The following is a 16,764-nucleotide window of genomic DNA, read 5'->3' on the forward strand; positions in this document are numbered from 1 at the left end:
ATATTATTTGCATTGCAGAGCTGGAAGATTTCAGGTTGAGGCAGGAAATTTGTGCGAGTTGTTATTACTGCAATCAGATGAAGTGAGAATTGGATCGGCGAAGGCTGCCAGAGCGCAGTTCTCCCAGCAGGACACAGAGGCTCTGCCCAATCGGGGGAAGCTGCTGTTTTATTACACGGGTCCCGCCAGCAATTTCAGACTTGCCTTTGGTGTCCCATCTCTCCCTCCCATCCCACCACCCAGCTCCATGGGCTTCCAGTAGAGAACGGGGAAATGCATCAGTACAGGAGGGCGAGGAATCAGAAAAGACTTGGCGAGATTGTACATTTTCTGCCTTGCTGATGGTATTTATCAGACAACAGAAAATAGCTATTTTACCATCTGCCTTGTAAAAAAAAAAAAAAATCCTCATTAAATTAATGGAATGTGCAGCTGCCGAACAGAGTGTTCCTCTCCCTGCCGCCTCCCGAGAAGCCCAGCACTTGCTGGAGCAGGGAATCCGGTTGCCAAAAGTAGCTGAGGCTAACTCGGGCTCGTGTGGTGGGAGAGGATGGACAGATGGACAGACAGCCTTCTGCTCCTCCCAGCCCCGGGGCTCTTGCCAGAGGACCTATGGGTGCCCTGTTGCTGCACACAGGGTGCGAGGGCTGCCTTGCTCACTGTTTTATGGAGCAGAGGCCTCATCCCCTTCCCACATGCACCCCCGCAGAGTCTCAGCTTGTGAAGAAAACTGGACGAGCCTGCTCAGCAGGCTGCAAATGCCTCCTTTTGCCAAAGTAGAGCGTGATACAGACTTCAGTTCGAGGAGGTCAGAGTTGCCCATCACCCTTTGTTGAGTATGGCGGGATTTGGGGGCAAGTAAAGTCCTAATTTCCATGGCTCCACCATCTCTATCAATGTGAGTTAGTCAATCCATCCCTATCATCCACCTTTACGTGTCAAAGTTTGATCTGAGCTGGTGCTTGCCCCGTGGAGGTGTTCAGCTGAGATCACAAAACCAAGAAAGCCTCAAGACTGGCTGACTGCATAGCCCAGAGGAGCTCCTACACAAAAGCCTTAATTTTGACTGAGAATAGACCAAAAATCATGAACCGAATCCTTCCTCAATCCCAGCAAGACAGGAGCACCATAAACCAAAGGTCCTAGATGATTTTAATGATGTTAATGGAGCCAGGAGAACAGCAACCAGTTTAATGCCAGTGTTACCAATTCATTTCTACTTGGCACTGAACAGCACTGAAGGTTTTTAAGGGAACCTTTTCTTCTGATATCTGGTAGAGCATGAGGAGTGGTTGCCAAAATCCCATATTACATCTTTGAGAAGCAAGTTCACCAGCTTGCATCGCCAAGGTGTCCCAGAGGTACCAGATGCCACAACATACTGCCTTAGCCAATATATGCTCATCACGAGTAACACCTGAAGAGCGATGTCTAGGACTACTTTGGGTCCAGCAGTTCTTCTCCTAAGGAAATAAAGCCCTTTGTTAAACATCTCAGCACTGATAATGTTTCAGCATTGCTGCAGTATAATCCACATTTAATCGTCACTTGCATTTTCCACTGCTAACCCCTCTGCTTATGCCAGGGAGTTCCCAGTGCCTGCACTGCTCCTTTGAAAGTACAGTTTCTCCTTTGCAGTCCTCTCCTCTTTCTAGGAGGCTTTTCTATAGATTTTTCACCTACATGAATTTTTATATGTCTTTTGCAGGAAATTTGTTTCCTTAAATTTGCTCCTTCAGCAGTTATGAAGCAACTGGGGAAAGGTGACCTCAGGAGATGGGTCCAGCTGCAGAAAGGTTGTTTCCATTGTGCCCGTGGAGGAAGTAGGAGATGGGCTTTTGGATTTCAGCATGCAAAGGAAAGTTACAGGACTACAGCATGTCGAATCACTTCATGCCGAAATAAATCCTGACATAATAAGCCCTAATACCGCCAAAGAAACTATTACAGTCAGTCACAAAAATAATCCACATTGAAAATCGTTGAAAATACCTCTCCCCAGTGGAATAGTATGGCTCCAGAGGATCAGTTCCAGTCAAAGACGATAATTTCATGTTTACCCAACAGATGAGGGCAGCTCCAAAAGCAAATGTTTGTTGCCAGAAAAACGCTGCTTAAGTGAGATTTTGCCATGTCCCATCGAAGACTTGCTTTTAAAACCAATGAGCAAGAACAAAAGGGAAGAGCACAAAACGCAGAGATCAAATCAAAGTCCAGAAGGATGTCATGACTGTCTCTTACACCATTGACTGCAGTCCTATCAATCCTTAATTAGCGGCAGTAAGGGCAGAACACCAACCTGATTGCTTCACAAGCACAAATTTCCTGGTTTTCAGAGGTTAATGGCAAAATTTCTCCCTACAGCCTTTGCCTGTATTGCTGCTGGTCTCAGGGATTTTCAGGCACAACTGTCTCTGCAAGTCACTGACTTTATCTGCAGCGCTGGTTGGTTGTCTGTGCAGGGTTGTAGGTGTCTTTGCACACATGGATCCTGACCGCATGGTGCGTGCACACTGCCTCAGCCAGTCTTGGTAGTGCCGCTCTCTCAGAAGAACCTGTGAGACAGGGCCACCAGGCTGCTGAGCTTCCTCCTGGAGTGACTCACAGGGTTGTCTTAGAAAGCAAGTCAGCCAAAAAGACATGGCAGAGAAGCAAAAACACAGGGACAGGCATTTTTTTCCCTGAAAAAACATTTTCTTTCTTAGAAAAAAATATCTAGCATCCATTTTTAAAAAACAAACAAGTTCCTTTAATTAAAACTTGAAGCTTGTCACAGGGAATTTTGATAAAAACATTGACATTTTGCAAAGTTGCCCTTGGACAAATCATAAGCATTGAAAGCTCTGAGACACAGGCACTGTGGAAGCGTCTCTGCGCATGCCAGAGCATTTGGGAAGGACTTTTGTCTTCATGCAGTCAGGTGTGTTGGTAATTCTGTGACGCTTCTCATGTGTTGGTCCTTCCCGTATCCACGTGTGATGTACGTAGCATGTGGGGCTCTGACAGGCCTGGGAGAAGGCCAAGAGAAGGTCGCATGGTCGCACACAGTTAGGAAAAATAGAGGCATGCGTGTCACAGCGCTGTGTCTGCATGGCTTTGCAGGCATGCAGGGCTGCGGATGCCATTTAGGAAGGAGGGACGTCGTGCCTGTATGTCTCCTGGTGCTTGCACAGACACGGAGCTGCATCGCTTCACGAAGCCCAGAACACACTTTTACAGCAGTCTGGGGTCAGGGTCGCTGGTTGGGACAGTGAGAGATAAAAGACAGCTCCAAGATTTCAGGCAAGTCATTCGTTCTGGGGGGGATCTGTGGAGCCGCAGGTGGATGCGGCACCCACAATTCTCTTGGACACCTCCAGTGTTCAGGCCCTTGTGCAGACGGATGCTTCCATGTCGTGAGCCAGAAATGCTGGTGCCGAGGCTTTCTCCTTATGCTTATGAACATTTTTATACATCACCTCTTGCTCGAGGTTTCAGCTGCAGAGATCAGCCCTTCTGCAGGCCCTGCTCATGCAGACACAGACCCGTGGCCACCTCCAATCATCCATGGAGGAAAATGAGAAGAGACAGTTAGCAAAGGACCTCATCCTCCAGGTTTGATGCACAGGTGAGGAGCCGTTGCTTTTCAATACCATGGGTCTCATCTCAGCATCATTTCCCATCACTCCATCCCCCTGCTTCTCCCACCTATGGGAGCACTGGGAGCATTTGGTTCACACTAACAAATCTGAGCATCCCGGGATGATTAAAGGAAGCACTGCCTTTTAAATCGCTCTGATTGGGGTTGATGGCTGTATGGAGTTGGACACTTGGCTCTAATGATGTGTGAAAATCTCCCTGCTGTGACCAGCCATTCCCAGCTGTGGAAAATAAGAAGAAAGGCAGAGGGGGGGGGAAAAAAAAAAAACCACAAATCTTCTCTAGTGGGAGTCCCAGATCAGACAGAGGTTTGTCACTCAGGACCGTCCCTCTGGGGCTCTGCTCACTGCCATGTATGCCTGGAAGAGGCAGCCCTGCTTCGCAGTACTAATGGGGATGCACACGTATGTGGCACCAAGGGCTTTCTGCTCCGTGGTAGCAGAGGAATCAGAGTTCCACTTCAGCACAGGTCAGTGTGACCAAGGAGGCCAAGCCACACTGGAAGCTTACTCCCAGGCAGGGAACACCTGCTGGTTTCATGATGGGTTTGGTCCTGGCTCTGGCTGGTGCCACCAATATTCCATACTGGTGTTGCAGGGAGCAGGGGTGGGGGTGCGTGTGTATTATCTGAGAGCAGGGCATTGCAGGAGCATCGCTCAAGGCCATGACTCCTCTGAATGAGACCCTGATCCAGAGCATGGCCAGCACCCCCAGCCAGGAAGCACAGCACCATGGCTTCACTGCAAGTCCCACAGGGGTGGGAAGAAGAATCTGAGCAAGCAAACCATGTCCTTGCCAACACACAGGGACTGCTGGCTGACACTTCTTCAGGTTAGTCTCCATCACTGCTGCTGACAGGGGACCAGCTGTCAGCCCTCTGCACGAAGGCAATGTGAACCCAGCCAGTACATTTGCTGCCTTCTTTCCCCGCCACCTTCCCCCGTTGTTAACTTCCTAATGACACCCAAATTCAAAGCAAATCTCAGCACGCACAATAAAATCCTTCCCCTGCGGACAAGTTTCTTTTTAGAGGCTCTCCTTGTTGAGATCTGCTATTGTGCAGCAGGGTGGAATAGCCAGGTGGGCTCTGAAATGAAGGATGTGTTTCCTCACACCCAGATGGGGCTAAACAGAGGCACAGGGGGAGGCTGGGCACTGGCCAGAGGTGTCCTGCAGTGCATGACCCTCAGTGTGACATTGATGGCTCTTAATTCTTAAGCCTGCTTTGGAAGGATTTCAGCAGATCCTATTTAATCACTGTAGCCTCTTCATCTCCCCTGTCTCGGCTCAGGGTAACGTTACATGTTTTCCTCCAGCGGCTCTCTCCACAAACTGTCCACCCTTCTCTTCCTCCATGGGTCCCCAGTGCAGGAAATGCCACCAAGCCCTTTACCTGCTGCATGGCACAGGGTTGCTGAAGCCATAGCTGCCCTCGGCTTGTTTACCAACGCACAGCTCAAATAGCATTTGCTTAATTTCCCCCCGTCCGCAGGACTCCTCCATCTCTCGCTAACAAAGGGCACAGCTTCCTGCAGGTACGCTACCAACTCCCCGCAATTGGGCTGTGCCATGCATAGCATTAAATATTTAAGCACTTGTCAAAATGTTGTAACGATTTTTTTGTCTTGTTCCATTAGCTCCTTTTCCAAAGGCCACCACTGGAACTACTGAACATTTATTTCTATTGAATCCAGCTTAGAAGTTATGATCTGAGAAACCAGGAGACAGGACAATATGTTCTGCGGCGCCTGCTTTTCCCCATCACCGCTCAGCTGAGACACACCGGCCTTTGAAATATCATTTTTATTCCTACCTTAGAAAAACTAAAATAAAGAGATTGATTCTTCCGCCTGCTTGATTTGCTTCTGCTGGCTAAATAAGGTACATAAATATCAGTCAGGCGGCTTCCCCATGTAAGTTTTGGTGCTATCAGTTTAAACGCCTTGCACAGTTTGTGGTACCGGCCATGTGAGCTGGATTTCCTCCCCAGTTGCAAAATAAAGTATTGTTATTACATGATTTTCCTGTTGCTGGAGAGGTATGCACATGAATCTTCCTCCCTCACTCTGTGCATGAACAGCATCTTATTATGCTAATACTATGAGTATTAGACAAAAAGCACTGAAGAAAGCCAATGGAGACAGCAGTCTGGACTCGGGGCAAAGTTTGGGCAGGGGGTGCTGCTGCAGTGGGCTATGGCACCCAGGTTTGGTGTAGGTTCTCTGTACCACCAAGAAGTGCAGAGTCAGAGGGAGTGGGGTGGGGGGGACACCTGTAGTCCCCAGGGACATTGAGGAGATGCCCAACACACCAGCCCTTGGCCACAGGACCCTCCACCAGGGCCACTGCAGGGCTCAGCTCCCCCCAAGCAAATGCCAAATTTGCACGAGGGAGCTGGGCTTGCTGCAGGCCAGCGAATGGGACTGCTAGTGGCAGCCCTGTGGTCACCACCCTTCCCCTCTTTAGGGAGGGGGGAAAGAAAAAAAAAAAGAAAAAAAGGAAGACCTAAAGCATTCTTAAAGACTTCCTTACATTTTAATTCCTCTCTATTTAAAACCATGTGAGAGCCCAGGAGTTCCAGCCCTACTGCCTGCGCCTGGATGCTTCACAAAGTTGTAATCCCCGCTAGTGACATCACAAGCTGTTGCCATGGGGATGTCACAAACTCAGAGCTGTGACTTCACCATGGCGGGGATGGGCAGCAAGGGAGGCAGTGCTTCCCAACCACCAGTGTCTCCAGTAATTAGCAAACTGGCACAGAAAAAGAGGATGAAACACAGGATAGGAACATAAAACCATTTTGTAAGTATGATCTATTGGAAAGTATTCCCTCATGAGAAAGTGCCTCCTTAATGGATCCTGCGCTCTTAAGTAAACCACAAAAGGCAGAGAATAAAACAGAAATTATAGTGATTTGTTTTATTGGGCATTTCATTGAGTAATTAAGAGGATAATTAGGAGAAGGAACATTAAAAGGCGTTACACTCAGCCCTTGCCTTGCTCTAGAGGAGCAGGCTATTGAATGTGCAGCATCACTCAATGTTTCCCTGTGCTAATGTGGGGTTCCCTGGGGTGAGGGAGGCATGCATGGATGTGCCTCAGCACAAGGGGTCATATCCAGGATGGGAAGGGGTGAAGAGGCATCTCCCCCCATGGCCTAGCAGGATGCCAGAGCTCTCCCAAGAAATGCAGGTTGCAGAGATCAAACCCCACCTTCACAGCATCTCTTGGCACATGGTGTCAGGCTCTGACACTTGTGCATGGTGCATTTCAGTGCAGGGGAGGCTAAAGAGAAAAACGTAAACCAGTCCTGGCTGCAGAGGAGCTCTGGGGAGAGCTTGCCGTGCTGAAACGTGCTGATGAAGCACCACAGCCCAGGAAGAAGTGGCAGAAAGCTCAAAAACCAGCTGAAAGCTCAGCAAAATGGTTACCCTGCACGAGGAGAGGAGCTCTGTCACCCAACCCCCTTCTAACGCCTATCCTCCCATTTTGACTCCTCATCTTTTTCTTTGGAAAATACGTATCTGAGTACCTGTATAACTAATCCAGATTCAGACATGACTCAACACCACTCCAAGAGCCCTCAGTGGTCACAACTTGATCTAAGCTGCTTCTTGAAGATACCCAGCATTTCCCACAGATGAGGAAACCTTGGTGCTGGTCAATACATCCATGAAACAAAGACCTACTCAAGCAGTGAAATCTGCAGCTCCTTCGAGACCCCCAGCACATCTCACTCTATCCCATTTACCCACTGGCATGGCCACGCTCCAACACAATGTCAGGACACCAGGACCTACCATGGGTTTCCTCGGCAGCCCACGTTACACGCTGGGGACCCCAATGCTCACACACGGCCATTTCCTAAGAGGCCCTGGGTGAAAGCCAGCCCCAGCGACAGCAATCTGTCCACTGCAAGTCCCAAATGGTCGCTGCAGGGAGCAAACACAGGCACGGCAAGGAGGAAATGCAAACTGGAGTGACGGACACCATGAAAAGAAAAGGCTTTACTGGAATTGGTGAGTCCCATTGGACATGCATTTATAAACTCTAAAGATGACAGATAGGCTAATTCATGCTGTTGCCTCAAACCACTTGCTCAGGAGACAAAACAAGCAACCAACCAACCCAGATAAATGAGAAACCCCAACCTACAACACAGCAGTGATCACCAGTTGCCAAAAATTAAGTAGTTCTTGGGTCCTTGCTTGCTCCAGGACCACATATTTCAGAAAGCACATAATCTTACATGCAGGAGAAGGCTGGCTTTTTTTAAACTGGCCTCAGTGGCTGAAAATCCCTTTTTTCTCCCTAGGGATATGGATGTGATGGCTATAATCCAGTTGCCATGCTGGGCCAGTATTTCAGGGACAGTGGCTTGTCAGGGTTGAACCCAGTGTCAGACAACTGTCAGAAAATCCATGTTCTGAAAGTCACCAGCCCTCCCTTTCCCCATCCCAGGAATCACTGCTCCTCTGTCCTCCCCTGCTCAGGGGGAACAATCCCCACCCTCTTCAAAGCAAAGTAAAATTGGCTTTTTTGCTTGTTGCTGGCCCTTACAGGCAGGAGAGCAGCCTGCTGTGAGACTCAAGTGCTCGGCACAAGGCTCCTGTTTGAAGTGCATGGATTGAGGCTGGATTAAGAAAGCCCAGGAGGAGTGTCTAGCTCTGCTCCTACACCAGAAAGGCTGCTCAGCAGCAGCCGCCATCGCAGCTTCATTCTGCTCAGCCCTTCGTGCAATCCCTGAGAAGCTGCTACAGCGCTGGGGAAGCAGCAATTTCATATGCTATGTTCGACTTGACCCGGGAAGGGGGTAATTGCAGAGCATGTGCTCCGCTTCCCAATGCTGCTGCAGGGAGGAGAGCAGAGCTGCTTTACTCCTGGCTGCAGGAGCACCCAGCGCTGCTCTAACCCTTTATCATCGAGAGGAGCTGGACAATAAACTTCCACAGGGGCAGATTAAGAATAACAGCAAATGCACGACAAAATGCCACCATTAACTACCTCTGCCCAGTCAGACAGAGCAGATAGAGCTGCAGAACCCAGAGCTGCTTGGGTGCAGAGCAGGTCCCAGGCAGACAACTTATCTGTGGCTCGAGACAAGTTTAGAGAATCACTTCTGAAGTTTCCTTCTTGTAAACACCTCATTTTCCCCATCTAGTCAGCGCAATAAGTAGTTTTAGTGCAATGCAAATGGGTAACAGAGGATAAAACAATATACCAGCCCATACCTGAAGGCGCATCCTTCCTTTCTCACCAAGCAGCGGGGAGGACGTGGCTGTGTCTCGGTAATTTTCCAACATCCTGTGTTGCAGGTAGATTTATGCACTGATCATAGTTGGAGCTGTTAATAAAAAAGTGCAAAAAAAACCCCAGATTTTACTGTGAAGTATAGGGCTGCTTTTCTTCCAGCTTTGTATTATCCTGAGTTTCTCTTTTTTTTAATCTTTTTTTTCTATGATTGACCATGTTTGGGGTTCAAAGCTTTAAAAATAAATCGCGGATCTTCTTTCATCTACTATGCGCGAGAGAGTCAGAATCATTACATGGCTTAAATGGATATTTTGGGAGGGACCCCAGACCAAGCGGTTCCTACTTTAACTGGGAGCCAGAGGGATGAAGCTAATTTGCAAATAACGTTACATGCTGGTTTTACTTGAACTCAAGGGAAAAGGCTGCAGTGGCTACTTGTCATTCTTCGTGAGATATTGAACAAAATGGAAATAGACTTCACTAGTAAAAATTATATATATATATACATATATATTGAAAACAATCTGCAGCAGACCAATTTCTGCCACACCAGGGGAACATCCCAGGACTGCAATGAAGCCATGCCTCAGCACGTACTGCTACCGCTGCCTGGGCACTGGGGACAAACAGACCGATTGTCCTTTTCCCGAGAGCAGATTTTTAACACGGAGAGCTGCAAGCATTTCCCCAGCTCGACTTGAGCCACTTCTTCCTTATGCAGTTCAAAAGACAACTTTCCCCTTCAGCATCGCAAATGCCTTCCCCGGGGAGCGGGGAGCTCCGATATCTGCAGCACTGCATCTTTACAGCAAACTGCCTATCGATGACTTTGTGGCTAATATATACAATGAGAAGCAGAGAAGCTAATATAATCTAATTTTCCATGTTTACTGCATTATTACAGTGGTTGAATTTGCTGATTAGTTCCTATTTTTCTTGCCATCTCTTCCTGAGTATCTCTTTTATTTTTGCCCTGCTTATCTGCATACCGAGTCATTTATCCATACGGCTGGTGTAACAGCAAGCAAGGCCAAAGCTATCATTTCTCCTCCCTTTCAAATTTAATCTTGCAGACCTCAATCTTTGTGATACCGCTATTATTTTGTCTGTATCTGATCTAACGGGAACCAGCCATTATTTTTGCCTTAAAAAAAAGAAAAATGGAAAAAACTAATCCAAGCAAAAGAGAATGATGGCTGTGGCACTAATGATCCTTGGCATATCTCCTTGCAGTGAATCCGGTGCTAAAACAGAGACCGTTTGTTTCCCTTCTCTCTACATAACTGCAAGACTGACCCCTCATGCACAGGCAGCTCCCCACCAATAAACAACATTGCCCTGATCTCCCAGGGGATTCATTTCACTGCCAACTATCTCAGCAGCCCTTCTTATTGTCTTAACTTATTTACCCAAATAGTGGAAAAACAACTCAAGTGGAGCCGGACACTCTCCAACAACATGACTGCAGCTGGTTTCTTTGGTTGTTTCCCTACAAGCTAGGAAGGTCTCTTCCCTGGTGGTTATTAATTGAAAAGGGAGGGGGAAAATTTCCTACAATACAAGCAATATCAGAAAGCGCTCTTCATTACTGTTCCTTGAAGATCACGGCAAGACATTTTGCCCCCCAGCTTCCTTAATGCTCCCCACCTCCCAGCTCTGAGCAGACTATCGCACCGGCTGGAGACCATCCCCTGAAGCATCAAGCCAAGCTGTTCTGCATATGCCAACCACATCAGCCAGGAGGGATTTACCTGGGAGAGGTGAGGAGACAAACTGAGGAATCCTTCTCCTCCCTTCTCCTGCACCCCAAATAGCCAGAAGGTTCTCAAGCAGCAGATATGCCCGCCCATCCTCCTTGCTGCACATCCACAATTTGCACCCTCACTCTGTGGTTTCTATCTAAGCTGCACTCTTCACCTCCACCTGCAGCCCAAAGACCTCCACATGGCCTCCCCTTCCCCCAGGAGTATTATAAATAAATCACGGGACCACATTCGGCTCTTGGTCTGCAATGCAAGCAGGGACTTGGGGCTGCTTCAAAAGCACATGGCACTGGCAGGGCACAGGATCCTGACTGTCCCCTGCATTAGGATTTACGCAGCTGAGACTTGTGGAAATCAAATCGAGGCCTTCCCCACATTCTCTGCCAAATAAGCTGGATTTGGGAAACCCCTTGCTCACGTCAACACAGAGCTCCCAGTTGCCCAAACCGTAGCACTGAGGGAACCTGAACATTCTTGGTCTAGATACAACACAGCATGTATTATATTTATAATGTTTAATCCTTCATTAATAATAAAGAACATTATTAATTTTAAAGCTACTAATAATCTTCAGCTGTCCCTCACTTCACCCTGCAAGCCTGAGAGCTATAACGAAAGAGCAAATTCCAGCTCAGAGCATATTTAATAGAGGCTGTGGCGATCCAGACCCCAGCTCCACAGCTCAGGGCCACAGGCATTTTCTGCAACTAGCGAGGAACCTCAAAGGTTTTCTAATGTGAACAACCATAAAAAGCCAAAAAAAATGGCAGAGAAATAACTTTTCATTACCCTTGTTTTTGGAAAGAAGGACTTGAACCAATCTCACAGCTCTGCAACACCAAGTTGTCTTCTTGTGTCCCAGTCTGCGCCCATATCATCACCCCAAGAGTCCAGGTTCACACAATAACCTGCGCCACAGCAGTCATTAAATGGTGATAATCCATTTTAGCACCAAGGGAAAGTCTGCATTTCCAGAAGTGTTCCTTGCTCTCTCCCTCCCTGGGAAAATGCAGCTCATCAGAGTCTCACAACAGATCCTTCAGAAATGAGTTCTCATGGGACAGGATTGTCCCTGTGACCAGATAACACCCATCTCGACTCCCAAAAGCAGCATCTGCTCCCATCAGAGGTGCTCCATCAGCACCAGAGGAGACCACAAGCAGGGCCATTCCCACCTTGAATCCTCCAGCAACTCAGCAGGACAAGCAGAGTGGGCAGCCACGAACCCCAGCAGAAAAATCAGCATGTCAGAAGGGCACATGTGCAACTACAAAGCATCCTTTGCACACCAGCAGTAAGGTTTTCCTGCCAGCTCTGGCACATCACATCAGTGGCAAACCACATCTCCTTTGTATTTCACTTGGAGGAACAGGGAGAAAGAGGTATTTTACAGAGGAGAGTCACAAAGAGCCCCTCCTTGGAAAATAGGCTATTTTTGGTACTATAATCCCTTTCCTGTGGAAAAGAGAGGAAGGCCCAAGAGACTGAGGGAGCTGTTGAAACCCAGAGAGGAATCTGGCAGAGCCTGGAGCATAATTCAGATATCAGGGACCAACAACAAGGACCAAGACCCATGTTTAAAGACTGTGCCCACCTCAGGACTGAGATCTACACTTCAGCACACGTCAACCCACCTGCCTGCCCACCAACACTGCCGTGAGCCATGCCAATATGAGATGCTGCAGAGCAAGAAGGTGACAAGGAGCACTTTGGTTGCTCACCCAGATCTTTCCTAAGCACGCAAAGACCTGGCTCCTCATCCGAGTGCCAATTCTCACCCTCTTTCAGCCCAGTTTTTTGCAGCTTTTCTACAAATCCAGAATACATTTGAGCGATCAGCACAATGTTTAGTGAGAAAATCGTATGCTATATTTCCGCTTGGCATGATTTTGAAATGGTTAAGCTGTTAAGCCCTGAAAGGGAAGTTTTAAGAATACAGTGAAAAAAAGAAGCCAAAAACAAAAATAAACCAACAGTGGCAAAATTAGAGCATGACATAAAGGAACGATTTTGATGGATCCCTTTTTCCAGTGAAACGGTGCATGCTGGCTGCTGCTTTCCAATGTCAGGATCTCTGCAGTTGTGTAGCACTTGGACTTTCATTAAGGCAACAAGGAAGATAAAAATTGAAAGTCAACGCTAGCATACAAGAGAGGGAGAAGTTTTCCTAAACTGAGATCAAACCTCTTACAACCTTTTCTAAATCACAGACGCATTGTTCCCGACACCCCCTTTGCCCATCTCACTCTCCCCCAGCAAGGGAGATGCTATCAGGGCAGGAAGGTGTTGCTTGACACATGCAAGTGCTTGTGTAAAGACAGGCAATGGTCCAGGGTGGGGAAAGGCCATGCCAGGTACCCTAGAAATGTTCCTGTATCCACATTTTCCAGATAGACCCTCCACACAGAAGGAAGTCCTGCCCCAATCTGTGTCTCACCTTCATGCACCATGATCCCAGTGATGCTGACCCCTCTAAGTATAGTCAAGTTCTGCCTAGGGCATTCAAGGGGATAGAAAGGACTCCCCACCTTCACCCCTTGCACAATTCAGTGACAGCCGTGCAGCCCCTATGTCCCCCGTGTCACTCGGAGATCCCTCCTGAATTATACATTGCTTTGCTGCTGTGCAAAATAACTTGGTGAGTTACTTATGCAGCCAGTTACTGGGTTGAAGGACACAGCTCCAAACACAACCGTTTTACGTTGATTTTTGTCATAAAATGTGATGCAATGCTGGATCAAAAGACCTCCCAGAATCCATACATGTGACAGTGTCCCACTACAGTTGTGACACAAAGCATTAAGGTAATGACAGTGCCAGTAGCATTCATACCTGCTACTTTGAGGTCCATCCAACCCAGTGCAGCTGAGAGAGACAAGGGCTCTCTTCCTCCCACTCCAGCCTCCCCTGGGTTGCTGTGAAGTGTTTGCTATTCAAACAGTTCTTGCAAGAGAGCTCTCTCTTCTGGGAGGGTTTAGATCAGAGACATCAGGTTAGGTCACCTACAAAGGTAATGGTGGGAAAAACCTCATTCCCCAGCATATTCACATCTGTGCACATCTCTGCAGAGGTCAAGCACTCTCCTGATAAGGGCATCTCCTGTCCAGTTCTGTACATTGACCCAGCTTCAGCTGGGCATGATAAAGAAGATGAATAAACAGCCAGAGACAGCCTTTTCCTCCATCCCCTAAAACTTCTCCAGCTCAGGTCCTCCCCTGCCTTTCTGAAGTGCCAAGAGGATCTTGCATTGGGTCCATGGAGTCACAGGATGAAACCCATGACTGTATCCCCAAATACCTCTGCTGCCCCAGGCAGGCAGGGACATGAGCAGCCAACCCACCATCTACATCCAGATTGGGAGGTATTTTAAGATCTGCCTAGACAAAGTTAACACCAGCCTGATACACCACTGGCAAAAGTCCTGCTTCAAAGGAGAAACGACTGCGGACTCCCAGAGGTCCCTTGTGCCAACATTTCTGAGTCCCACCTCGTAATCTCCCCTCCTGGATTCATCCTCTTCCACAATCTTGAAATTGCAATTCCTCTGAAAAGCTCTCTGTCATTATAAGTGGAGAATCTCATATCTGAAGCATTGACAAAACCCTGGGATTTAATTTTTATTGCGAATCCAAAGTCCCCTCTGCACGTGGCCCTTCCCTAATGTCAAACAGCATCTCTGTAGCTGTCGATTACTCCTGAATCACAGCACGGTTACAAATAGGTTGCGAGATGGGGTAGAGCACACAGTGACCTGAAGAGCACTTGGGCTGAAAAAACAGCATGATAAATAATTACTTTATTGCAAGTCAAGGGGCATCATTTCCACTGATAACATTCTCACAAGGAGCCCTTGCTCCTCATTGCTCTGGGAGGAAGGTGTTCAGCCATCCCCAGCCTCTGCCGAGGAGCCAGACTGGCAGGACACAGCCTGGCAGCCTCGTCCCAGGGCATTATTTCTACCTCATGCAGAGGGAATAATCCCTCTTGATAAGGTGGGTAACAGCACAGTCCTGTTCATGGTCAGGGATGCACCCAGTCTCCACTGACCACTAGCATGTGTGGGCTCCAAGTTCCCTTTTCTATTTCGGCCTTACTCCATTCCATTTCCAAGTGAGCTAGTGGGATCCATGGAAGGCTGTAGCTGGATCTTTAGATGTCATACAGCTCGCAGAATAACACCTAAACAAGCACACACCTCCTCCTTCCCTCAAAGTGCCATCTTATCAAGTGCTGAGTCTCTTTAAAGAAATTACTGTGCAAGTGTCCCTACTGCAGCTCAGAAAAATAAATGAACACAGGGTGAAAATAAATCAGTAACTGGACGAGGTCTCCTGCCCATGGGCACTTCAGGGAGAGTATGGGTATTTCTCCACACTAGCAGCCTGCTGACTCTCGATGCAATACATGACTTCATGACAAAAGATGCTGAGAAGGTGCCGGAGGAAGAAGGGAAACTGTTTTTCCCTTCCTTTTGATTTACACATGCTTCTGCTGGCACTGGCTCCTGGACATGTATTTCTCCATGCTCAGCTACTGCTGAGCATGATAATATAGAAGCATAGACCCAGGCATTCGCTGTCTGTGGGCTCCACTGTAGATCAGCGGCGTGATGAGGAAAAGGCTTATTTGCATTGCCGTCATTTGGTATTTGCAGCAGGATGCCAAGAGCACAGAACGGCCACGGTAAAAGCATCCGATTTAACCTTCACACCACACACCTTCCTGAACGCATTACCCATCGCAAACCTGGCATCAAATCCTCCCTACCAGCCCTCCATGCCATCCCATGATGGAAAGACAATCAAAAGCGCCTCTCAACTGCCCAGAGCATGTGGCCAGGGCAAGGTCACAGCACCCAGCACTATCCCCAAGGTGGGGAAGGTTTCTGTGACACTGCTCAAGCCACCATAGCCCAAAGTTAGCCCTTTGGCTCCTCTCAAATGCTTCAAGTGTTCAGTCCTCAGCTATGGAGCTGGGAAACACCAGGAGAGCTTGGAAGACAAGCAGTTGTGTTATCACGTGTTCATCATCAGGAATGAGAGCACACAATTCAACACGAGTATCCTCCATCAGCTTCAAGGGCACCGACACATTGAAATTCCCAGCTGATTCAGGGCTCTCATTTGCACTTTCATCACAGCCATGGTCAGGAGCTCTGTGAAGGCTTTCCTAGCAAACCCAGGAGTTCCTCTAGGACTGGCAGCATTGGTTTTCATCCATGCAGTGCTCTGTGGATGCTCCGGGAGCAGAGCATGGGAGAATGATGGAGGGATTTTAGCTATTTATGAATCAGAACAGTGGTTTACATACTTTAAATGGGAGGATAGAGGAGATTCTGCTCAGAATAAGGGCGCTTTTTTTCCTTCATTTTTTTTCTAAATTGCTTTCCTAATCATTAACGCTTCTTGCCACAATGAACAACCAGGTAATTCCATCATGTTACCTTGGACGTACCATGGCAGGCAGCTAATGCTATTGGTCATAAATCATGTCCCTTTCAATCTCCATTATAAAGGAAGAGCAAATTTATTATGATGCATATGTGTCATTACACACCAATGCCTTTCCCCTATCATATAACTGGATACCCCCAAGGTTCATAATTTGCAGTATAATAGTAATTTTTAAAGAACCACTGGTAATCAATAGCACTCAGCATCCCTGTCAGGATCATTTGCAAAACAAATAATAACACTGGTCTCAAACAACTTTACAGGAGGGATATTTAATCCCCATGAACTGCATTATATGATGGATAAGCAAGGAATCCTAGACTATGTATCATGTATTTTCCTTGGATTAAATATCACTTCAATCAATGTCAGTACCAGCTGTACAATGCTGCCTGTGTTTTCACTAAGTAATGCTGAAGTATTGTCTTACAAATAGATATTAGCTACACGCCAGGCACCAAACCACATGACAGCTCCATGGGGTGTGAGGAGAGGGGCAAGGCAGAGGGCAGAGCGGTGAGGTAGCCAACGCGATGCCGCATGGGGCGCACACGGCAGCAGGCAAAGTTGGGGGCACAGAGGGCCACAGGAACCCCAAGAACAGGGCACTGCTGCACTGAGGAGTCGTAGCACGGCCACAACCAGAGGTGATGCTC

At 47.8% G+C, this 16,764-nt stretch overlaps 1 protein-coding gene across 5 annotated transcripts in view; it reads right to left on the reverse strand.

Moving 5' to 3' along the window:
• ELFN1 (extracellular leucine rich repeat and fibronectin type III domain containing 1) overlaps window positions 1-16,764 on the reverse strand; it is a 109,564-nt gene that overhangs the window by 76,963 nt on the left and 15,837 nt on the right. For 4 of the 5 annotated variants that reach the window (XM_074840905.1, XM_074840904.1, XM_074840907.1 and 1 more), the window contains one exon: window positions 8,871-8,983. The exons of the other annotated variant lie outside the window; for it this stretch is intronic. The gene's annotated coding sequence lies outside the window, so the exon portion shown is untranslated. The remainder of the gene's footprint in view (window positions 1-8,870; window positions 8,984-16,764) is intronic. 5 annotated transcript variants of the gene reach the window in all.

Source organism: Strix aluco, chromosome 15 (assembly GCF_031877795.1).
Source record: "Strix aluco isolate bStrAlu1 chromosome 15, bStrAlu1.hap1, whole genome shotgun sequence".
Lineage (NCBI taxonomy): Eukaryota > Metazoa > Chordata > Aves > Strigiformes > Strigidae > Strix > Strix aluco.